Raw genomic sequence first — 24,571 nt, forward strand, 5'->3', positions numbered from 1 at the left:
CATGAAACTCAAATTGAAGAACATTCTACAAAATAGCTGACCAGCAATATTCAAAAATATCAAGTACAAGAGTGACAAGGAAAGACAGAAGAGCTATTCCCAGCTTGGGAGAGCTGAAGGAGACATGACAAGTAAATTGAGGTAGGACCTCAGATTGGATCCTAGAAGAGGAGAGGAACATTAGTGGGAAAACTGGGGAAATCTCTCTTAATAAGGTCTGTAGTTTCATTAACAGTATTGTACTGAAGTTAATATCCCAGGTTTGATCACTATACATAGTTATGGAAGACATTAGTATTAGGGGAAGCTGGGTGAAGGGCATAAGGAAGCACTCCTCTTACTATTTTGACAACTTGTATGTCAGGCTAAAATTATTTCAAAATTAAAATTAAAAAATAAAACCCTTGTGTTGGTTTTTAGCAAATTTATAGACCAGTTGTCACCACAAGGCAAAGATTATAGGGTTAGTGCCCAAATCACATGTACAGACAAGTGGATCTTAGAGTTTGGAGGAAGAAGGATACAATGTGACCTTGATACTTTTGATGTCTCCAGCTTCAGGCAAGTTGCATGGCTTCTCCTGGACTTTGAAAGCATGGGCCAAGGGGTGAAAGGGCTTTCACAGGGAACCCCGACAGAGCAAAGACAAAGAAGTGTGAATGAACATGCCACGTTCTGAAGGTTGCTCAAACTTCTTCCCAGGCAAAGAAATGGACTTTGGGCTCTGCTCTGGAACTAGCATTCTGGAATTTCAGGCCTGGTGTGGAAGTGGTAAGGGCATAGGGATTGGCTGTGGGACACGGAAAAATTGGAAATAAAGGCAGTATCTTGAGAAATAAGTTATGGAGGAACATATGCTGGATTCATTTCTGTGTTCAAAAGACACAAAAATAAGAATGAAGTCGGAGACTAAAAGCCAGAGCACACATGTTAGAGAGCTTTTAAGGGCACCAAGCTGATTTCAACCAGGATATTACAGAGCAAATATTTCTTTAGAGGAGCAATGAACGATATGGATGGAGTCAGCTAAAGAATTGTAGTTACCTCAGTCTCGTGGCAACCAAACTTCCAAACTTCTTCCAACTTCACCGTGCACACAGAACACCAAGCAATCTTGTTAAAATGTGGATTCTGATTCAGTAGGTCTGAGATGGAGCCTGAGATGCTGAATTTCTCACAATCTCCTAGGCGATGCCAGTGCTACTGGTCCTCGAACCTTGCTTCGAGTGGTAATGATACAGACCATGTTTGGGCTGCAGGAAGACAGTGAAGAGAACAGTGATCTGGGACTATGTTCAACAAGGCTGTGTGGGTTCCAAATAACTTCCTGGTCTTCATGTATGGGTAAGTAGTCATAAGCAGAGTTAATATGAAAAGCTGAGAATTTGTATGAAAAGCCCTACTGGAGGATCCCTGGGTGGCTCTGTGGTTTAGCGCCTGCCTTTGGCCCAGGGCTTGGTCCTGGAGTCCCAGGATCGAGCCCTGCATCAGGCTTCCTGCATGGGGCCTGCTTCTCCCTCTGCCTGTGTCTCTGCCTCTCTCTCACTCTCTCTCTCTCTCTCTCATGAATAAATAAATAAATATTTTTTAAAAAAAGAAAAGAAAAGCCCTACTGGGCAAATGACACCAGTTTGAGGAGCAGGTGGAAACCTCGAATCCAGAGGTGAAGCAACAATGCATCTATAACACTATTTCAATAAATCCATTGAGCACAGCCCTGAACCACAGATGGATGGCACGGGGCCTCCCAGGGGCACCAAAGACCAGCCAGGGGAAGGCTCCCTGATGACAAGCTCACTGCCACCAAGGCCTTTGGCCTGACAGTGCAGCAGGTCCAGCAAGCCAAGCTCTTCGTCGTCCCTTCTCCTGTCATCACATATCAAGTTTCCTTACATCCCCTCATCCCTTCCCAGCTCAAACATCCCATTACCCAAGGAAAGACCTTCCAGCCTTCCCACCAGCATGCACCACCATGTGCAAAAATGCAGGAGCTGGAGGAAAGGACAAGACCCTTTGACTTCTCCTGGGGACTTATCCATCGCTCTTCTAGAGGATGGAAGTGAGTTTTACCTCCTTTCCCCATGAGGCAAGTCAGGAACACCATTTCTAGCAATCGGCTGGAAGGCATTTTCATTTTCTGTGGGAATCTAGAAGGTGGGCCTCTTCCCTAAATGATCAGATTCTATTCTACCAAATGAGCCGAGAACAAGTGCTTCCTACATATACTGTGGTGACTGAAACACAGCCTCTGCTTTCAAGATGCTCCTAGTCTACTGGGAAAGAAGGCCAAGATCAAAGTGAGCAGATGCCAAAGGCTGGAGCACCCAGAGGAGGTAATGCTCTGTGGAGAGTAGGGGTTGGAGAACTGAGAGATATACCCTGAGTAAGTGGGTCTGCTGGCTCCATCCGCAGCCCCAGCTTCTCCCTACAAGACACTCTAGCATCCACCATGTCCAGGTGGACTGCCAAGGCCTTTGGCTGGTAGAGCTTCCCTGCCATTAGGTGCAGACTCCACAGCAAATCCTGCAGACCAAATCAGTTGAGCCCCACACGGTACACTGTCTTTGCATTCCCCACCGTCCAAGTCTTACCATATTTTCCCCAGGTTTCTAAATCATGGCCCCCAAATCTTCCTAAACCTCTTTGCTCTGAGTCTCGGTGTTCACTCACTGCCCCAGCCTCAGGGCCCCCGCCCAGAACATGTATCATATGCCCTGGCAGCCATGGCACTGCCCCATCCTCCCCACTCTCTGACCAATGAGGACAAGAATCCTCCACCCCATCCCCACCCACCCACCAACCCACCATCTTCTCTCGCATTTGCTTGGTCCTCTTCTCACACCAGCTGTTATTTGGGAACATTTCCCCCCTTCTCTGTCAAAATCCTAGTATTTTAGGTCTGTGTTCACAGATATGAGCTTAGGATTAACTGTTAGACAGTTGTTTTCTATAAGCACAAACTCATCCCTCCTGTATCTATCTGATGAATAATGTTTTTGAGGCTCATCCACATTGTAGAAGGTTTTAGAATTTCACTCCTTATAGCTGAATGATATTCCTTTATAGGTATAGGCCATCATCCATTTATCCATCCATCTGTTGATGGACATTTGGGTATTTTCTGCTTTGGAGCTGTTACAGATATTGCTGCCATCAACATTTAGGTGGAAGTTTCTGTGTGGCTGCTTCCGTTTCTCTTGCTGGGTCATGTGGTCAGTGTTGAACTCTGAGAAACCACCAAACTGTTTCCACAACAGCTGAACCATCTCACTCTCACCCACTACCACGCCGAGACCATTACTGCTGCAGCTACTATTGATTGGGTGCACGAAGGTCCAGATACCCTGTTCCAAGACAACTGAATGAAATTGATATTGAAGGAAAGCAAAATATGTCACCCCCAATAGACCTCTTTGATACAAAAAGGATTATTTTGAGCTAAAGGCAATGAAGAAGAAACAAACTCAGTAAGAGCTCTTCTTTTTCTGCCTCAAGGCAAGATATAAATTCTCCTTTTACTGGAGACAGGCTCTTAACAGCCCAGAGGTGGCACCAGAGGAAGCTGTGAACAAATCTTATCCCATTAGTTCCCCGCCATGGAGCCACCTTCCCACAGGTTGAGCCTGCCCAGGGACTCCTACCACTGCTTGGTCCTGTCATCCCTCTGCAGATCTACTGTTCTTTGTCCAAGAGGATAGAGATGCCAGATTTCTAAGCCACTGCTTTGAGTTACTTTTGGTTCAGATTTCTCCTGTGCGATGTGAATAAACTCTTTTTTTGCTTGTTCATCTTTTAGTTTATGAATCGCAGCTGAAGCCTGAGATGGGTAAAGTTTAAGCTTCCCTACAGTATCATCATCATCTTCATTTTATAGAAGGGAAATTGTAACACAGTGACTTGCCCAAGATCACATAGGCAGGATGTGGGGAAAGGACGTGCGGCCTCAGAGCAGCGGAGAGAAGCGAGTGAGCACAGGTACTGTGCTTTGTGTGGATGGATGTAAGGTGCAGGTGGTAGATGTGCTTCCCACCATATCTCTAGCACCTGCATGGTGCCTGGCACTAAGCAGGTCCACGATAACATGTACCAAGTAAAGAGATTAGGAAAATGAAGTAAAAGAGGAAGTTGGAGAGCTAGAGAGCTGGAGAGCTGGACAGTGTCCAGATCACAGGGAGATTTGCCTGCTTTAGTGAGGAATATGGACTTTATCTTGTGGGTAATATGAAGACTTTTGAGGTTAGCATCAGAAAGCCCACTCAGTAAGAGTGTGTAGTATGGCTTGGATTAGATCTGTTAGAAGCAGGGACGGTAGTTAGGCAGCGGTTGCAATAGGCCCAGGAGAAAGATATGGAGGAAGGAATGAACCAAGGCAATAACGCATGGGATGGAAAGGACAGAAGACAAGCATGATGAATGGGAAGAAAAAAATAATCTGCTGGCTAGAGTAACAGATTGGATTTCAGGGCAGAGGGGGAAGGTGGGATTATGACACATTTCCAGGTTTATGTTTGGATGATGGGACCAGTGGAGGGGCTGCTACTGGTGGGCACAGTAGGCGCCGATGAGTGGTGATGCGTTCTCCATGCTGGCTGTGGCGTATTTAGGCTACTGGGGGACATGCGGGTGAACAGTGGATGGCTGAGTCCCAAGCTCAGGAGAGAAGGGAAGGGGATAGAGAATTAAAGGCTTTAAGCACCCATGTCATCACTGACATCACTGGGTGCATGAGATCCCAGGGATATGGGCAGAAGCAGGAAAAGAGGAGCCTGGAGAAAAGTCCCCCTGCAATTGGGCTTACCACTACCACTGTGCCTTCCCCAGTCCACTTAGAAACTTACTGTTTAGTGCCTTGTTCTCACCAACAATCTAACCTAAGCTAGTCAGAATTCAGTTTTCCAGCCCAGAGACCACCTTCCTTTCTACTCCCCTCCCCACACATGTACTCACATCATCACTTGCTTCTGCTCCTTTACACATACATATTTCAAGAAATACATGTGTGCCTCAATTTCTTTGCCATTCGTTCACTTGAATTCATCGTTTTCAATCCCTGGAGAATATATGACTACAAACTTTTGTGGAGGAGAGAAAGCTTTGTCCTTTCCTCAAAAGAAAGGATGTGCCCCTCAAAATGGAGTTTGGTGGCAGTGGGAGCCAAGCAGAGTTCACAGGGGTGCAAGCACGGGCAGTGTCCTTGCAAGGAATGGGAGCCTTGGCCTTGGAACTTGGTGGCAGGCCTGACTCAGATTCTCTTCCTGAGAGAACTGTCTCTCCCTCCCCAGTTGGACATTCGATTCCTCTGACTCCACTTGGTTCTCAGCGTCTGCCTGCCTCAAGGAGGGAATGAGCTGGCTATGCCAGTGTGGGATTCTGAACCTTGCCATGGTGATTTCGCGCTGCAAAATTGACTATCCCAGCTTCTGCTTTCATCTCAGTCTTGGGAGCTTGGGGAGTGTGAATCCCCCTGGACTTGCCCTTGATCTGTAGACAAAATGCAGTGACACAGCCTGTGGCTAAGACACAGCCCTTGGACCTGGTCAAGGGGCCTGACTTCTGCCTGCCTGAGAAGAGGCTGTCAAGCAGATGGCCCTCCCCAGAATGACCTGGGCTCTACTCTTCTTCTTTTTCTTTTCTTTTTCTTTTTCTTTTTTTTTTTTTGACTTGGTCTCACTACTTTGATCACCTGTCACCTCTTTCTACAACCACTCCTCCTTGCTCCTTAGTCTGCCATGAAATTTTAATTTAAATGTTAATAGTGAAAACCCATTCTCAATTTATATTTTCTAGTTTAACTTCTAGGGATGGTGTTTCTAGAGGTCAACTTCCAGACTGGAAGAAAGCGTACTCATGAAATAACAGTGTCCATGGCTCAGTTAACTTCCTTAAAGCACCATTTCTGGATACATTTTGTGAAGTCACAGTTTAGAAAAACAAAGCTCCCAAAAGGCTCTAAGAATGAAGCCATGTTCAGACTGGCAATCCGACTAACTTATAAACATTTTCTCCATTTATTTAACTTTCCCCATCCAAATGCAGAGAAGGGAAACATAGTTTGGAGAGAAATGTGTTGATGCTGTTGGGGAGAGGGGAGTTGCTGAGCTCCTGCTGGCCCTTGTATTTCCCCCCATCTCAACCACCACTCCCCAGCTATGAGCAAGCAGGCACACCCACAATGGGCATAGCACGTGGGGTTCAAATGAAACCATGGGGCAGTCTACAAGACTGCCACCAAAATATAATCCGCATCAGCCTGCAAAACTGCTCCCCTTTTAACCATACCCCCCAGGGCTCATTTTGCCCTTCGGAAAACTCCTTATACTTCTGCCTAAAGATTGGCCCTTTCTGACAGTGTTCTTCTCAACTTTATCGCTCTAGTATACCTTTGCTGTTAGGACAAATAGTTTTAATGGAGTGCCTTCTATTTTCTCTGTACCCTAAAGGTATTACCTCATTCAATCCTGAACAAAGGAAGAGGCAACGAATAACTGCTTTTTACAGCCTAACACCCAAAGCTCAGAGAGGTTCCTAGTTAGGGTTGAGTAGCAGAGCCAGGGCTGAAGCCCAGCTGAGGCTGACTCCACAACAGGAGCACACTCTTCCTGTCTCACCCCGGGCCAGTAGGAGGCTCACCTGACAGATGGAGAGGTGAGTTACAGATGTCACAACCACCAACTGAGCAAAGGAGAGAACGAAGCAGAACTTTTCTTTGCTCACAGCTGTGAGTAAATGTATTTCTGGCCAGTGTATTTCTTACCAGAAATAGAGTTGCCCAAATATTTATTTGTAAGAGGTACAGAGTAGTACAGTTGGAAAAACATCCATCCAAGAACCAGAAGTTCAAGGACTCATACATTTGCACTTTGTAAGTTGGGTTGACCTTGAGTAGGTGTAAATCACCCATACTCTCTGTGCTCATTTCTTCCTCTATCAAGTGAGGATAAACAATGCCTGCCCTCCCTTCATCGCAAGGCTGCTATGAGAATCAATGAAGTGATTGAAGTGAAAAATACAAAATGTTCTATAAATCATGTATAAATATATATTTTTATATTGATGTATTTCCACCTGATAAAAGAACATGTTGGGGTCTATGAATCCATTCTTTAGATCTGCTCTTGGACATAACATTCAGTTTCTCTTGGCCTCAGTTTCCCCCTCTGTAAAATATGGCCATGGGGTTCATTGAACCCTAAGCTTTTTTCTAGCTCTGACCTTCAGCAGATTAATGACTCTTCCTGATTCCTACCATGCTTTCCAACCAGAGATGAGGTTCCCTCACATAGAGCCATCTGTCTTCTCAACCAAGAAGAGGCTGGATATTAAACAGCAAAGGTGTCCCCACAGATGTTCACTACAAAAATCAAACAAACAAACAAACAACAAAAATGGCAGAATTAAATTCAGAGAAGAATAATAACATCTCTATCTCCTCCATAAAGCTTATCACAGGATATTATGTGCCACACAGTATGGTTGGAATAAGATGGATGGAAAAACAGTCCAGAACAGGAGACAGACTTTAAACAAATATTTTCCCAGGTAACTACTTAATTAGAGTTGTGACATATGCTATGACATAGAGTAAGACTGTTGATCAGGAGATTATGTAATGGATCAGAGGGTCTCAGAAGGATTTCCCAAGGAAGGGGCATTTCCAACTATTTCTTGAAGGAGGATCTGGATTTAGCAGGGCATGGGAAGGGGTTAAGAAGACATTAGAGGATATTCTAGGCAGAATGAATGTACAGTGCCAAGGTCTTTTAAAGAGGAAAGTTCTTGATCTATTTGGATCACTGAAAATAAGTTGATTTGGCTACAATGCTGCTAGTGACAGGGAGAATGGCATGACATGAGGTTCCAGATATGGACAGGAACAGATCATGCAGGATCTTATAGGTTAAGATGAAGAATCTGGGCTTTATCCCAAGAGCACAATGATGCCACTAGAAGGTTTTAAGCTAGAGGGTATGTTCAGAGAGATTATCCAGAAAGATCACTGAGGAAGCAACAAGTCTACTAGAGGGGTGTAGGAGTGGTGCACCCAAACGAGTCAAGAGGCCTGGGTTGTGGTGAAAGGTAAGAGCAGATGGTGACTGGGACCAGTCTAGTGGCCATGGAGATAGAGAAATGTGGAAGTAGTTGAGAGATACTTAAGAGGTGAGATGCTCAGGATGCGGTCATTGATTGTGGGTGGTGGGGGAGAAAGAGGGAAGTAACTCATATATACTATACATTCGAATCCAGTGGGGTTGTTGGGACCATGATCCCCAATTTCCAGAGAAAGAAGGTCTCTCAGAAGCTGAGAGACTTGCCCAGATTGAAGAGCTGAAAATTTTGATTCTCAGAACTCTCAGTTCTTACACCGTAATTATTTCAGGTATATAAAGGCTCTTGTCCCAAGTGACTCATCCTAAGTGCTATCAATACTTCACAGAAAACTCAATGCAGGTCTGATTTCATGTGTATTGAATGCCAAGCACACCACAGCAAAGGCCATATGATGAGAAGGGACCGGAGTGAGCAAGTGACATCATGGGCCAAATAGAGTCGCTACAAAAACGTGCACCGCAGACTCCTTACACAATCACCTAATTATAGCTCCTGAGGAAGCGCTGTACAATAACACACTGCACGGAAGTCAGTGGATAACTGTCAGTGGGTCAGACGGTCTTTTTAATCTGAGTTGATATTTGGAAGATAATGTGTAACAGGCTCTATGAGGTTTTTGCAGTGGGGCTCTTGGCTGAACAGGTCATAAATCTTTCATGTCCAAGAGAAAGGTCTGTCCAGCTGGTGAGTGAACAGGCTCTTCCACACCCCGGATTCAAAGTCTGCCTGACCTTAAAGCCCTTTCTCCTCGTATCCCAAAGAAAGAGAACAAAGATGTCACAAAGTTCACATAAATATGTGTGTATCCTACACACAATGCAATGTTCATGTACCACTGCTCCTCCAACTGCAATGACCCAGCATGGTCTGGCCAAGGCAAACATTGATTTCTTTCCAAATATTCTGGTTTTAAAGACTATAGTTAAATAGCTCCCTTAAAGTTCCCAAATCATAAGAGGCAGAGTTTGGAAATTGAGTCTCTCCAAGCTCAGAGTCATGCTGTCTCATAACCAATCTGAGCCTCGGGTTCCTTGTGCACAATGAGGACCTTCTCCACCCCACAGCTCAGCTGTGGCAGTTAATACCTGGAAAGTGTCTCCCACAGGGCCTGGCTCACGGCGAACACTCGACAAATGGTCTCTATTAATTCCAATAGAGTGGCAAGAGAGTACATGTAACATTTAATGTAGAATTAAAATGAATATAAATTATACAAATAGTACACTCTGATTTATTCAGAAAGACTGAGACTGACATTTGAGTGTCACAGATATATCTGAGCTATTATTTAACATAGAGTAACAACACATTTCCCATTCAATGGCTAAAATTTTACTGGTCATGTTGGCTCCACTCTGCTCTCCCTGTATGACTCATTCATGATTCCCCAAGCACTTCAAGATCTTGCTATGCTTTCAATCCTTGAAAGCAGCATAGTTTCAGAAAATGCATGCAATAATGCCGGCACTGTTTCCTGCCTCACTTGGATTTTGCCTTCCTTCGGATGACAAACATGAATTACTCTTACTGAACTGATCTGTGCCAGATACGCTGCCAGATGCTGGCTCCACAAGCAAATGGATGGTGTGGTCACTGGCATCATGTAATTAGTTCATGTTCTGGTGGGGCGGCAGGCCTGGAAGCCCCGGTTCAGATGCGGTGTCCTGAGAGCTGTAAAAGCAGTAAATTCCATCTCTGGGGAAGAAAGGCAGAGGGAGCTACTTACTGCCTGAGCTCCAGAGGAAGAAGTATTCAAGAGCCTACCTTTTTCCTCAATTTCACCATCTGACGGAGGTGCTAGGAAGTTGGCTCATTTGCTGGAGCCGTGAGAAATGGGTTTATGTAGGTGATGAAGAGGAGGGAAAGTTGCTGACTAGTGGCCCACTGAACCCCACAATGATTTGGTCCCATGGAGTTCCAGTTCAGATAGACACAGGGGAGAGGCAAAGCTGGCCGCCTTGCAGCTGACACAGACCCGGCCAGGGCGGCCTCTTCTCCTCACCTCACCCCACTCTCCTTAGTGTATCACTTTCTATCACCCTATCCTTAGCTCCTGCCACCCAGAAATTTTTCTCCAGATGGGAGGACTGGCAATCAGCTCCCCTCCCTTGTGTAACCAAATATCTCACCCTGAAGATATGCTCAGACTCTCTGGCCCGGGCTCAGCCCTCCGGTTTACAGCGTGGCACGACACAGCCAGCCAGCCTGCTCAGAGCCCCACCAGTTTCTAATTAAAACAGAACAAGTGTTTCTTTAGACACAGACCAATTTCTTAGAGGAGAAACAGCAGGTTCCTCTAAGGTTGGCCTGCAGGTCTCACACAGTGGGGTTGTTTATGAAGGAAAGGCAAACAGACTGGTTTTGGAAAGTACAAATGGATGTATTATTATTATCAACTAGTATCTTAACCATATTGCCACCTGACACTGACTACAAAGAACATGTCTCTGGAATGGCATTCAATAGATTGGGGTAGAAATCTCAATATTTTAATGTGTTGGAGCTGCAAAAATAAAAAATAATTTCCTGTCTCCCTTAGGTTATAAAAGTTTACCTAATCCTCTCCATATTGATCATATTCAGCATTATGATATGGAAATGTCAACATTCCTGAAAATAAAAGTTTTTATCATTAAGAGTTTAAAAAAATCAACCCAAATTCCAATGAAATTTGTAATTGAACACATTCCCCGTTTTAGTAGGCAAGATTGCATGGTTTAGCCCTGAGACCACAGACTTCATGGCCTAAGGACAGGGGTATTGTTCAAAATACTGAGGGGCCACATCTGTGCAGGGCAAGGACTAACCAGCAAATGGATGCAAGATTTAGCACTGGAGCAGGGAGGCAGCTACCAGATGGGACCTCTTTATGGCAGGTAGTTGGGAAGTGAGGTTGGGGTGTGCTATTGGAGAACGTGCCCCCAAGCAAGAAGGGTGCTAAGGGAGCTAAGAAAAGCTATTTACTAATAGAACAGGAAGATTTCACAATTTAGCAACTGGTTCAGGTGGACCGGTACACACCCACTAAATACTGGCCCTGCCCAAAGGGAACGGGCAAGAACCTAACTGAGGGAACAAGCTGGCTGAGAGGTTGATGCCCTAAAGGGGCAGATATGACCTGGCTCTTGCTAATTGCTGCTAGACCTTCTGATTTCTCACGAGAAGCTAAAAATCTGTATTTCATTATGGCAAGTAATCCACGTTAAAAAAAATGAAGCCATGTGAGCCAAACCAAACAGGTCGGCTAGTAACCATTTTGTGACCTGTGATTGACAGTGATCCAGGGTAACAGGGCCCCTTGCACCCATAGTCTCCACAGAAACACGAACCTACCAAGTTGCTCCAAAAGCCACAACATCTCTCTACCCTTGAAGCCCCGGCCCTGATTCAGGCCACCTCATGCCTTACAGGCTTTATCACAACTGACCAAACTGGTCCTCAAACAGTGCCACAGACATTCCCCTCTTTTAAACTACCACCTACAAGGTGGCTTAGTCAGTTAAGTGTTGGGCTCTTGATTTTGGCTCAAGTCCTCATCTCAGGGTCCTGATCTCGAGGTCATGAGACTGAACCCTATGTGAGGCTCTGCATCATGCTCCAGGTCAGGCTCAGTGCTGGGCATTGAGCCTTCTTAAGACTCTCTCTGTGTCTACAGGGGCTGCCATGGAGTTGGGCACCCAGAGTCCCAGAAAGGGAAAGAAGTTCTTCTGAGAACTTAGAACTTCTAAGAAGTTCTTCTTCTAAGAAGAAGAAGAAGCTATTTTCAATCCCTTTACTATATTTTTTAAAGATTTTATTTTATTTTTTTAGAGAGAGAGAGAGTTCACACACATGCATGTGAGTTGGGGGATGGGCAGAAGAGAGGGAGAGAAAGATCTCAAGCAGACTCCCCACTGAACACAGAGCCCGATTTGGGGATCCATCTCATGACCCAAGCCAAAACAGAGTCATTCTCTTAAGTGACTGACTGAGCCACCCAGGTGCCCCCAGTCCTTTTACTATGTCAAGCAGTGACACCTAATGATGATAATGTGGTATCGCAACCCAGCTTTATTTAATTTGGAAGATGCTCACCTAAACATAGAGGAAATATATATATATATATATATATATATATATATATATATATATACTCCAATAAAATATATATATATATATATTTTATTGGAGTTCAATTTGCCAACATATAGCATAACACCCAGTGCTCATCCCATCAAATGCCCCCCTCAGTGCCCATCACCCAGTCACCCCCACCCCCCGCCCACCTCCCTTTCCACCACCTCTTGTTCGTTTCCCAGAGTTAGGAGTCTCTCATGTGCTGTCTCCCTCTCTGGTATTTCTCACTCATTTTTTTCTCCTTTCCCCTTTATTCCCTTTCACTATTTTTTATATTCCCCAAATGAATGAGACCATATAATGTTTGTCCTTCTCCAATTGACTTATTTCACTCAGCATAATACCCTCCAGTTCCATCCACGTCGAAGCAAATGGTGGGTATTCGTCATTTCTAATGGCTGAGTAATATTCCATTGTATACATAGACCACATCTTCTTTATCCATTCATCTTTCGATGGATACCAAGGCTCCTTCTACAGTTTGGCTATTGTGGCCATTGCTGCTAGAAACATTGGGGTGCAGGTGTCCCGGCGTTTCACTGCATCTGTATCTTTGGGGTAAATCCCCAACAGTGCAATTACTGGGTTGTAGGGTAGCTCTATTTTTAACTCTTTGAGGAACCTCCACACAGTTTTCCAGAGTGGCTGCACCAGTTCACATTCCAACCAACAGTGCAAGAGGGTTCCCCTTTCTCCACATCCTCTCTAACATTTGTTGTTTCCTGTCTTGTTAATTTTCTCCATTCTCACTGGTGTGAGGTGGTATCTCATTGTGGTTTTGATTTGTATTTCCCTGATGGCAGAGCATTTTCTCATGTGCGTGTTGGCCATGTCTATGTCTTCCTCTGTGAGATTTCTGTTCATGTCTTTTGCCCATTTCATGATTGGATTGTTTGTTTCTTTGGTGTTGAGTTTAATAAGTTCTTTATAGATCTTGGAAACTAGCCCTTTATCTGATAGGTCATTTGCAAATATCTTCTCCCATTCTGTAGGTTGTCTTTTAGTTTTGTTGACTGTATCCTTTGCTGTGCAAAAGCTTCTTATCTTGATGAAGTCCCAATAATTCATTTTTGCTTTTGTTTCTCTTGCCTTCATGGGTGTATCTTGCAAGAAGTTACTGTGGCCAAGAAGTTACTGTGGCAACACAGGGTGTTGCCTGTGTTCTCCGCTAGGATTTTGATGGAATCTTGTCTCACATTTAGATCTTTCATCCATTTTGAGTTTATCTTTGTGTATGGTGTAAGAGAATGGTCTAGTTTCATTCTTCTGTATGTGGATGTCCAATTTTCCCAGCACCATTTATTGAAGAGACTGTCTTTCTTCCAATGGATAGTCTTTCCTCCTTTATCGAATATTAGTTGACCATAAAGTTCAGGGTCCACTTCTGGGTTCTCTATTCTGTTCCATTGATCTATGTGTCTGTTTTTGTGCCAGTACCACACTGTCTTGATGACCACAGCTTTGTAGTACAACCTGAAAATCTGGCATTGTGATGCCCCCAGCTATGGTTTTCTTTTTTAATATTTCCCTGGCTATTCGGGGTCTTTTCTGATTCCACACAGATCTTAAGATGATTTGTTCCAACTCTCTGAAGAAGTCCATGGTATTTTGATAGGGATTGCATTAAATGTGTAAATTGCCCTGGGTAGCATTGACATTTTCACAATATTAATTCTTCCAATCCATAAGCATGGAATATTTTTCCATCTCTTTGTGTCTTCCTCAATTTCTTTCAGAAGTGTTCTGTAGTTTTTAGGGTATAGATCCTTTACCTCTTTGGTTAGGTTTATTCCTAGGTATCTTATGCTTAACATAGAGGAAATAAATAAGAATATGACATTTAAATATTTTATACAAGAGAAAGCCCAAAATTGAAAGATGCAGCAAAGACATCTGAAATAGTCATGGTCACTATTTGAAGCCTTTCTTTTAAATTCAACTATTGAAGGATTTTTTAATGGTAAAAATGTGGCACCAATTCTTTAATAGTTTTTTAGAAAATTGAATTTAAAGATTAGAAAGGTAGTCTATACCCATTTCTCCTATATTTCATTCCTGAAATGTATATATTTTTCAGGTCTTGGGAATGCTCTTTAAAAGATAGTCTTCCTTTCCCAAACATCTGAATATACTTGACTCAACTGAACTGTTAACTTAAAAATGGTTAAGATGCTGAATTTTATGTTACATGTTTTTTACTAAAATAAAATAATTTTTATAATAAATTTATTTTTTAAGGTAGAGATGGGCCTCAACCCACTCTCCTTAAGAGGTCCTTAATATGGAGAAAGCAGGCATCAACACAAGATAAAGAGAGTGATTGAGATTAAGCCTAAATCTTGGTCCTTGAATTCCATAGTCTAGTCCTAGAAACAGCTGTACCAAGAAGCAAATTGTTTACCTCTAGTTGCTATGATCCCATCCTTCAGGGGTGATCATTCATTCAGTAGGCATTTACTGGGGCCTATTACCGAGGCTCTGAGGGTATCATTAAAGCATAGTCTGTGTCCTTCACTTACTCAAAACCCAGATTCTAGTTAATGTGCTGCCAATATACTTGGAGTTGGAGATGAAATAGGTACCTGCTAAGGCCCAGCCTCTCGATGATTCATTAGTCCATAGCAACATTTGCATGCCTGGTCACGAGGTCAGGTGGCCCCCAGGGAGCCCACACCTGCCTGTATCTAAAGATGTTCACCACTTTTCTTATTCACTTTCAGGTATGAAAGCATAGATGTCTCCTTACTAGCCTCCTCCTTGCCATCCCGCTCTGACTGCAAGAGGTCCTGAACTTACCCAGGGAGCAAAATAAAAGCTGAAGGTAAAAATGAGTGGTGGAGGCAATAGGCATCTGTTTATGTCCAGTCAATGAGAAAAGGTAAATGTAACCCACCTCCATGTTTTCTCTGAGCCTTGAGCCTTCTGCTTTCTGTACCCTTGGAAATTCACCAGGTAGCAGTGATTTCGTCTCCGTAGGCTGGCTCCTGAGTGAGGCACTTGCCCACACAAACTTAGCATCCAGCGGATTGGTAGGAGTTAGACTGAAGGATATTAGACCCAAAAGAGAGCTTAGAATCAAGGATTATCATCTTATAGATAGGAAATTTACCAACTCTTGTGGTAAATTTGTGGTACCACAAGAGTTGGTAAATTTCCCAAGCTCACAGCAATAATTTGTCAAGTCTGAAGCAGAACTCAGGTCTCCTGACTCCCACTATAATCTATGCTAAGCCCAAGATACCTCTACTAAGAGAATACAATAGACTATTAAGACATAGATGGTCCAGTTTCAGGCTCTGATCACATAAAAGTTTTAGAAGTCTTTCATGTTCATTTTCAGTGTCTTTTTGCTAGGCCTCTGGATTAAGGTAATGATGGCAACACCTATACCCAGTCATGGATTTTATACAGAAAGGCTGGAGAGCCTGCCCGGAAGCCCTCCCACCCTGCCAATTGGATCATGTTCTAGTCTCGGGTTGAGTTCCATGGGAGCTTGAGGATCCAGACTTCAGTTCAGATCTCCAGTCAGTGGAATAATGGATGTCACTGTCGGCTCTAGAACACATCTCTGTGCCTCTATCTTCATGAATGAAATGATTTATTGCGAAACTCTAGTGAGGTTATTGTGAACATCAAAAGGCAGTGTAAGCTGTTGTTAAATGTATGCGACTTTAAGATAGAACACTTTTCGATAATGATGTATCAATGTAGGCTCATCCATTATAACAAATGTACCACTCTGGGGGAAGACGCTGATGATGAAGGAGACTGTGCATGTGTGGAGGCAAGGGATAGATGTGGGAAACCTCTGTACTTTCCTCCCAGTTTTGCTGTTAACCTAAAACTGCTCTAAAAACTACAGTTTTATAGTTCAGTATTTTTACAGTGTATTAAATAATAAATTACTTTAAAAAGACAGAACACCATTAATCCACATTACCTCTATTATCACACAGTACCTTTCCTCTTAACTCAAAATATGGAGTGCTCCATTTTATGGGAAGACAGAGAATTAAGAGGCTGTAGTGGAGCCAAGACATTAACACTGCTTGGGGCTGCCCCAGATCTGACAGCCAGTCTCTCAACTCAGCCATATCATTATTGGGGTCTTGAGGGCCCCTAAAGCACCAAATTTCCCAGATCTCCTTGAGCTCAGAATCAGAAGGAACATGACTACTCTATGTTGTCATGAGAAGTGCTTCATGGGGCAGTGTTCATGACCTCTTGCTTCAGAGTCACTTGGGACACTTGTCACAAATGCAGAATCATGGGCCCTGCCTCAGGGTCTTACTGAATCCAAATGACTGAGAGGGGGGCCCAGAATTTGATATTTCTAGTAATTGTCCCAAGATGACTCTGATGCAGCCTGATGTATCAGAATCAGTTTCTGCTGATATTGGATCACCCTTTTATGTTGAGACCATACACCAGAAGGCTGAATCCATAGCGTGTCTGAATCCAGAAAGCCTCCCTCCAGGCAACATTCTTTCTGCAACTTGTAAGGCACCACAAGCTGTCAGAAAGGGCGGTGTGGACAAGGACATCACTGAGGGCTTTTTGGACTTCAGAAGGGGGAAGGGTCCAGCTCCCATTTCCCAAAGAATGGCTGCTTCAGCAAAGGGCTGAGTGAGAGGTTAGTAATGCAGCCATGGCCACAATTATGTACTGCCCAGACAGATGCTGCCCAAGTGCATGACTTACACCCCAGTCATGGGTTTGACTTTTGTGGGATCTCTGGTCTGACATTTTCTAAGACCAGATCACTTTCCCTATATCTGAGGGTTGACAGGATATTTATGAACAGTGCCCATAAAATGCCACCTGGGGGCTAGAGAATTTCTCGATCCCAGGGTCACCTCAGTCTGATTTAAGTCCCTGTGCTTCAGTTTGTTTAGGAGCATAACAGAAACTCTCCCGCTGCCCTGCCTCCAAGGGGCATTGCCAGGAGAAAGAGGCAGGATTTGCAGAAAGGCAAACCTCAGCTCACCTGCAGATGCCCCTGTGTGAATATACGCTCTGGGATTTAGGTGCCATCCTTGTCTGAAAATCAAAATGGATTCCACCTGCTGCGGCTCATATCTGGGTCTTGCCAGGCCGCACACCCAGGGACTAGAACTGAAGGGAAGCCAGCTGCCCCTTCCAATCACACAAGGCCCTCTGGCATTTCAGTTCTTGGCTTTCCACCGCAGCACACTCCATGTCAGCAGCCCTATGACCCCACTTGGTGTGAGAGTCCGTGGCAGTCCCTGCCAGCACTGTTGGAAGCGCTCTGAGGCTCTGGACGCTGCCACCAAGGCAGCCGGCTGCTATGCCCTTCCTTCCTGCCTTTCACATTTCCCTCCCAGGCAGTCCTGAGGTGCTTCTTCATTTCACCCTTACTCTTTTTGGAGCAGCCTTGGAATTGTTGGTGTTTCTTTCAAAAAGAGCAAAGAGAGCAAGAGAGATCAGGGGAGACTAGATTGGAGACGGACTTAAACTCAAAAGCCTCCAAAGTCTTTTTGTGAGGCTTCTATTTGGATTCTCCAACAACTATTTTTCAAAGAGCAATCTGAATTTTAAGCACAAGTCTCAATCAATGAAAAGACTCCAATATGACTAATGATGGCTCAGGAAGTTAGCAAGAGAAAATGAAAAACTGATTTCAGTTTTTCTGGACTGCATTTGAAAGACATGGGTAAAGAAATCAGATCTACCTTTGAAAACCAAGGGCGGATAGAAGGCAAACCAAGCTGAGGAAAGATTAGTCTAGAATTGCTGGCAAATCCCTTTTAGTCAGGCCAAATTTGTGCGTGTATTGGCCCCTTGTGTGACCATAATGATTGCCACTTAACAAGCATTTACTGTTGTCTTGGCCATTGGTGAAGTCTTTCTCTTATATTAATTATTTCATTTAATCTTGACAACAACCCCACAAGTTAAGTATTGGTTTCTCAGTTCTACAGATGTGGACATTGAGGCTCAACAAAGTGAAATAGCTTGCCCAAGGTCACCATACTCAGTAGAGCTGGGATCCCAACCTAGGTCTGTCTCATTCTGGTCAGTGACTCCAAGAATAGCAGAGCTGAAGAAACACTGGGCTGCTATCAAAGATCTTTATTTATGAAGAAAAAAAATCTTTATTTATGGTCCCAGCTCTACTATTAACAGATGGTGTGTCCCATCACAAGTGGCTGACCCTCAGGGCTCTAGTTTTCTCAACTGTAAAATGTGGGGCTCAGTAGTCGATAGGCTCAAATGCCCTTTCCATGCCTACCAATCTCTAACTACAGCTTCTCTCTTGCACACTATTCCAGCAGCCCTCCAGCTTTCTCTGAATTTCATGATACATAGTTGGTCATAATTATAACTTATGGGATCCTTAATCCTGATTTTGTTGGCCTCCAAATTGCAACATTGTTTTTATAAGTAAAAAAATGCAACCTGCTTGACAAGTGTCTGCTTTGCCACAGCCCACATTGTGACCAGCTCCCAAGGCACACTGCTGTAAAGGTAAGGGAATGCTTGTCAGACAGCTCCAGAGATAAAAGCAGTAATGTTTGCTTGTGTTGCTCTGCCTTCTCATTATTCACAGTCCTGTGATCTTCAGTAAAGGGGAAAAATTGGAAGCTAACTACACATACACTAAAAGAATAATGTTGACTGTTGTTGACTGTTTATAATGAGAAAGATCTTGGAAGATGTGAGTAAATCCAGACGCAGCTCAGTTAGAACCACACATCTGGCCTGGAGCAGCTTCATGAATCTCACCTCCAAGCCACACATAATCAGGCAAAAGAGAGGGTCAACATGCACCATAATTTTGGAATTCAGCCAGCCTTGCACCTGTGAAATAAAGAACATGGTCACTGGGGCAGATCAATAGGAGAAAGGCTAAGGGGATGGATCATAGTCTAGTCTCCAGCTTCCAAGAGGGGCTAACTGTTGGTGGGCACTGAACATGTAAGGCCTGGATTTCAAAACTAAGATTGCACATTTTTGGGATAAAGAAATGTATCTACAAGAATGTTCTTCAGGATTTACTTGTTTCAGGCCAAAATACACATATGCCACAATATAGTATTTCCAAGCAATATCTTGAGTCCAAGATCTCTGAAAAGCCAGCCTGCTCCTGCTAGGGCGCCTCTGAATATAGAAGCAGTAATGAGAACATTTGTGTAACGATTCATTGTTTGCAAAGTGCTTTCACACTCTGATCCTTCTAACATCCCAGAGTCACCGAGGTTCCAAAAAGCTTATGTAACTTGCTTGACCCGGCATTTGAACCCAGGTCTCCTGACTAGAGCTTTTCTCCACACCATGTATTTCTGAATAATAAGATTTTTTTTCCACAAAGGAAATAAATCTTTTTTTTAAAATAAAATAAGCAAAAGAAAAATGACTACATACCTAGGAGGCAAGATTTCTGCTGGCTGTTTGTCATGGTTGACTTGCTATTTTTCATAAACAAGAGGCAGTAAGGTCAAAGGGAAGACCACATGGTACCCAACGAAGTGAACACAATATTTTTCAATGTTGGGGAGAAGTAACAGCAAGCAAGAAAAAAGCAATATCAAAATAGCCTATGAGAAAGGCAAAAGACAGTTTTCCCATTTTTCTAAATTTAGATAGGTTTCAGATGCTGTCACTGCCAGCACCATGAGAGTCTTTGTGTCAAACATGACCAGCAGCAAGGCCAAGAGGTAGATCAGGGTTCCAACTGGCTTCATGAGAAGCTGAATCAACCAGAGTCCACCTAAGACAACCATAGCCAAATCTTGGATAACTTTCACATTAGAAGACAACCTCTCAAACACACAGAATCAAATTCTTCCTGTGAATAGAGCATCCTATCTGCCACCACAGCAATTCTTAATTATGGGGCTGATATGGATTGGGGCTTATTTTCTAAAAATTTGCCCTTCATATACATTACTGAGATACTAATAATAAATTGCCACAAGCAACCAATTATATTAGCATTTCATAATTTGCAAAGCTTTTACTCTTTCTCTCTGTCTTGTCTGAATTGTAAAATACTCCTCTGGATGTAGTCTGAGTGATCGATATTGCCATTCTACTGATGAAAAACTGAGGCTCACAGTTTATATGACTTCCCTAAACTCACAAAATTACTAACTAGTGAAGGAGAAACATAAACCCTAAACTCCTGACTTCATATTTCATGCTACTTCCAAGATACCAGCCATACCACTGATTAAGACTCCTGATTAATGTAGTAAATATTCTTCTCTCATATGTTTATCTTTTGCCATGGCTGATCAACTTCAGAGATCTGAGAGCGGCCCCACACATCTGGTCACATCAGCTCTGTCAAGCAGATCTGAGGAGAGAATCCAGTTGTCAGCCACCCACGCTTCAAAGTGACTTATAAACAGCAAAACCATCAGCCATGGATGTCTCAGAATAAGAAAATCTATGAGGAAGACCTACTCATAGGCTTAGAATGTCATGGATACTTTGGATAGGAGGCTATAATGCTGGATGTCTGCCTGTCTGTCCTGAGGATGAGGGAGAGATAAGACCATGTGTGGAAGCTGTAGCAGCTCAGGGAACAACTCCCAGCCAAGTCAAGCTGAAGGGGAAACGGAGAAGGGCCAGCAACTCTGCTGACTCAAAGAAACTGATGGCAAAAATATTACAATTATTTCCTTTAGCTATGGTCTCTGGGTTTGTTCCAAGTGGTTCCTGAGTCTGCTCATCCTACAGAATAATATCTGTCCCCTCACCCCCACTCCATCAAGAAAAACCAAGTGACCTCACTGCCTTACAACAAATTCTTAATGAGTCCACCCTCAGAAGATCAAACAGGAGGTCTTTCTAGAAACCAGTGGCTAGATATTCAAAATGTAAGAATTAGTTGCATTAGAAATTGTATTAGTTGTCTATTGCCGTATTAACAAATTATTCCAAAATTTAGCAGCTTAAAACAACAAATAGAATAACTCAAGTCCGTACTGATGGTTGAACCTAGGGAGCAGGGAAGAGAAGTGGAAGACAATAGGATTTGAAACTTTGATGTTAGATCTGGAAGGTCTTGTGATTTTTCCCCCCTTTTCCTGAGCACTTAGTGGATTGTGATATGCAGTCCTCGAGAGTCCTCATGGATCCACTGTTGCTTACATCTTGTTGCAAGGTGTATTCATTCCCTGGGGCTAAAATTTTCACAGACTGGATGACTTAAAACAATAGAAATTTAGTTTCTCACAGTTCTGGAGGCTAAGTCTGAAAACCACTGTCATCAGGACCAAGTCTCTGAGGGCTCTAGAGAAGAATCTTGCCTTGCCTCTTCCCAGCGTCTGGCGGTTGCCTGGCAGTCCTTAGAGTTCCTTGACTTGTAGCTACATCACTCCAGTAGCTGCCTCCATTTCACATGTTGTTGTTGTTGTTGTTGTTTTATCTCTGTATCTTTACATGATCTTCTTATAAGGACACCAGCCATCAGATTTAGGGCTCATGCTAATCCACTATGACCTCAATTTAATTGTATCTACGAAGACTCTTTCCAAATAAGGCCACATTCTGAGGTTCTCAGAGGGCATGAATTTTGGGGGACACTATTCAACCCAGTATACTAGGAATATTTCCCAGAATCATCTCTGTCCTCTCCAATTGGGCATTCACTGATAAGGTAACTACCAAGATTACAATAATTCTACTTAGCAAATATGAGTCATTCCTTTTGACCCTCCATAATTCTGTTTTCATAATCAGTTCTAGGAAAAGAATCCTATGTACATAAGGAAACTTTAAGCACAGAAATAAAGCAAAAACAGTTTTGCTTATGATAGCACGTTTGAAAACTATCCATGGGGATCCCTGGGTGGCGCAGCGGTTTGGCGCCTGCCTTTGGCCCAGGGCATGATCCTGGAGACCCGGGTGGCCCAGGGCATGATCCTGGAGACCCGGGATTGAATCCCACGTTGGGCTCCCGGTGCATGGAGCCTGCTTCTCCCTCTGCCTATGTCTCTGCCTCTCTCTCTCTCTCTGGGTGACTATCATAAATAAATAAAAAAAGTTATTTAAAAAAAACTATCCATGTTTCTAATAATGAAAGAATAGTTCTAACTATTCCATTAGAAAGATCCTAATCTTTCTAACAATGAAAGAATAGTTATTAAGTATAGAAAATACATCTCTATAATAAACTACCAAGTAGCCCCTAAAATTATGAGGCTTGTAGTAATATAGAAAATTTACATATTTAACAAGTGAAGAATACACCATATTTTAAATAAATATTCTAATTATGTTTTAAGAAGAGCAAATAATACTCAAAATTGTACATAAAGTTTAAAATTGGAATGTGGTTCATTAAAATATTAGCACTATGTTTAATGACTTCTTATCTTTTAGGTTGTTCCAATTCTGTATTTCTGCATAAAAAACAACCTCATAACTTATTGCTTAAAATGATAATAATCATGTACTCTCATTAATTTGTGATCCGATTTGGGCAAAGCTCCTAGGGGGTTGACTCATCTCTGTTCCATGTGTGACTGAACTGATACTGAAGGATCTGCTTGCCAAGGTGGCTCAACATGTTGGTGCTGGCTCTCAGCTGGGAGCTCAGTTAGGGCTGGCCAGGGGCCTCAGTTCTTCTCCAGGTGGGCCTCTCCATGGGGCTGCTGAAGCTTCCTCACAACACGGCAGCCCAGTTTCAAGAACAACTGTTCTGAGAGAAAGGAAGTAGAAAGTGCAAGTATCTTAATGGCTGGGCTGGTAACTTGAACAGTGCCACTCCTGTCATGTTCTGTTGGTCAAGTCATCACAGAGCCTGCTCAGATTTAAGGGACGGGGCTCTTCCTGATGAGAGGAATGTCTCAAAGAACCTGTGGTCATCTTTAATCTACCATTTTATGCCAACATTTTCCAGATAATAAACAAATGCTTTTATTTAAGAATTTGAAGACCCCTAATATAAACTCTGATAATTCATAGAACTACTTAAAATAGCAAAGTTCTCTACTCTTAGCTCCTAAAGCCCCTTCTCTACCTACACACACACACACACACACACACACACACACACGCACACGCATACACACACGGAAGATCTCCCATCTTTAGGCACTTCTCCCCCAGTCAGTTCTTTGATGAGGGTGTTGAGTAAACTGGAGTCATGGTCATGGTGGCTTGTGGTATACCCCATTCCAGATAGATACTTTTCAAAAAGGATTTGTTAACAACCCTCCCCTATTTCCTAACTTCCTCACATACAAGAAAACCGATGAATGAAGGAAGCATGTCACCTCTAGAGGGCTGCTGACCCAGGTTGGAGGCACACACCTAAGTAGATATCTGGCTACCCTCCTTATTTCCTACCATATCTGACTAATTAGTTATTAAACACTGAAGGGCTCACAGATGCCTGAATTAGTAATATCAACTCCTAAAAGCTTTTCTCAAATTGGCTCAAATCTCGTAATATTCACTCTTAGATCACATAAAGAGGCACTTACCTCTGGATGCTGCTTTCAGGAAATCATAAAGCTGACGATTTTAGCTGTTAAATGGGACAAAAGGCTAATCATCTTTAAAGAACAGAAATTAAGGTGTGACTAAAAATAATGTATCAACTGCCTAAGATTAAATGGGAGCCAGCATGTTCGAGGTTTGGGCTTAGTTTGTTCTGTTTGGAATTTTGCATGTGTGTGACAGTTATGTCCTGATTTTCAAGTCTGGATGACCCAATTTTACCAGACCTCTGTGAGATCAAAGAGCTGCTACCGGGCAGCCCAGGTGGCTCTGCGGTTTAGCACCGCCTTCAGCCCAGGGTGTGATCCTGGAGACCCGGGATCGAGTCCCATGTCGGGCTCCCTGCATGGAGCCTGCTTCTCCCTCTGCCTGTGTCTCTGCTTCTCTCTGTCATGAATAAATAAATAAAATCTTTAAAAAAAAAAAAAAAAAAAAGAGCTGCTACCAACACCCAATAACCCAGAATTTTAATTAATGCTGTGGATCCACTCTACAGAAAGATATACATGAACATAAGGAAAGTGTGTTGCATACTTTGGGGCATTCACAGACACCCTGCCTAGGTTATGAATCTCCATGTCAGAGACCTCTTAGATCTTTGGTGATTCAGGATAGGAAGTGAGTGCTTCAGAGTGTCATGATAGCTTAGGGCCTGTTAGGCCATGCCAGGCACAACACAGGCAGTTGTTTACAATCCTGTTTTTTCCTTGAGCTATCACAATAGTCACCTGTGAATAAACCCCAAGAGAGAAAGGCCAAACAGCCTAGATACAGCCTGAGTTTCTGTACTAATGATCCTCCTTCCCACTGGTGAGGCAGACACACTTCTCACACCTCATTCTCTTTCCATCCATTCCTTACCCTTCCCTGT

The 24,571-nt window shown here is 43.3% G+C and overlaps 2 long non-coding RNA genes across 2 annotated transcripts in view; one reads left to right on the forward strand and one right to left on the reverse strand.

The window, feature by feature from the left end:
- The window catches only part of LOC119871565, a 31,472-nt gene extending 7,514 nt beyond the window's left edge, over nucleotides 1-23,958 (reverse strand). Inside the window, exons 1-4 of the long non-coding RNA XR_005358566.1 lie at nucleotides 23,685-23,958; nucleotides 18,973-19,047; nucleotides 15,119-15,266; nucleotides 1,045-1,253 (exon numbers count right to left, since the gene is read on the reverse strand). This is a non-coding gene — a long non-coding RNA (uncharacterized LOC119871565). The remainder of the gene's footprint in view (nucleotides 1-1,044; nucleotides 1,254-15,118; nucleotides 15,267-18,972; nucleotides 19,048-23,684) is intronic.
- LOC119871566 lies at nucleotides 501-16,104 on the forward strand. Its single transcript, XR_005358567.1, has 3 exons — nucleotides 501-1,344; nucleotides 14,946-15,046; nucleotides 15,580-16,104. It is a non-coding gene; the product is annotated as an uncharacterized LOC119871566 (long non-coding RNA).
- Nucleotides 23,959-24,571: the final 613 nt, after the last annotated feature.

The sequence above is a fragment of the Canis lupus genome, chromosome 4 (assembly GCF_011100685.1).
Source record: "Canis lupus familiaris isolate Mischka breed German Shepherd chromosome 4, alternate assembly UU_Cfam_GSD_1.0, whole genome shotgun sequence".
NCBI lineage: Eukaryota > Metazoa > Chordata > Mammalia > Carnivora > Canidae > Canis > Canis lupus.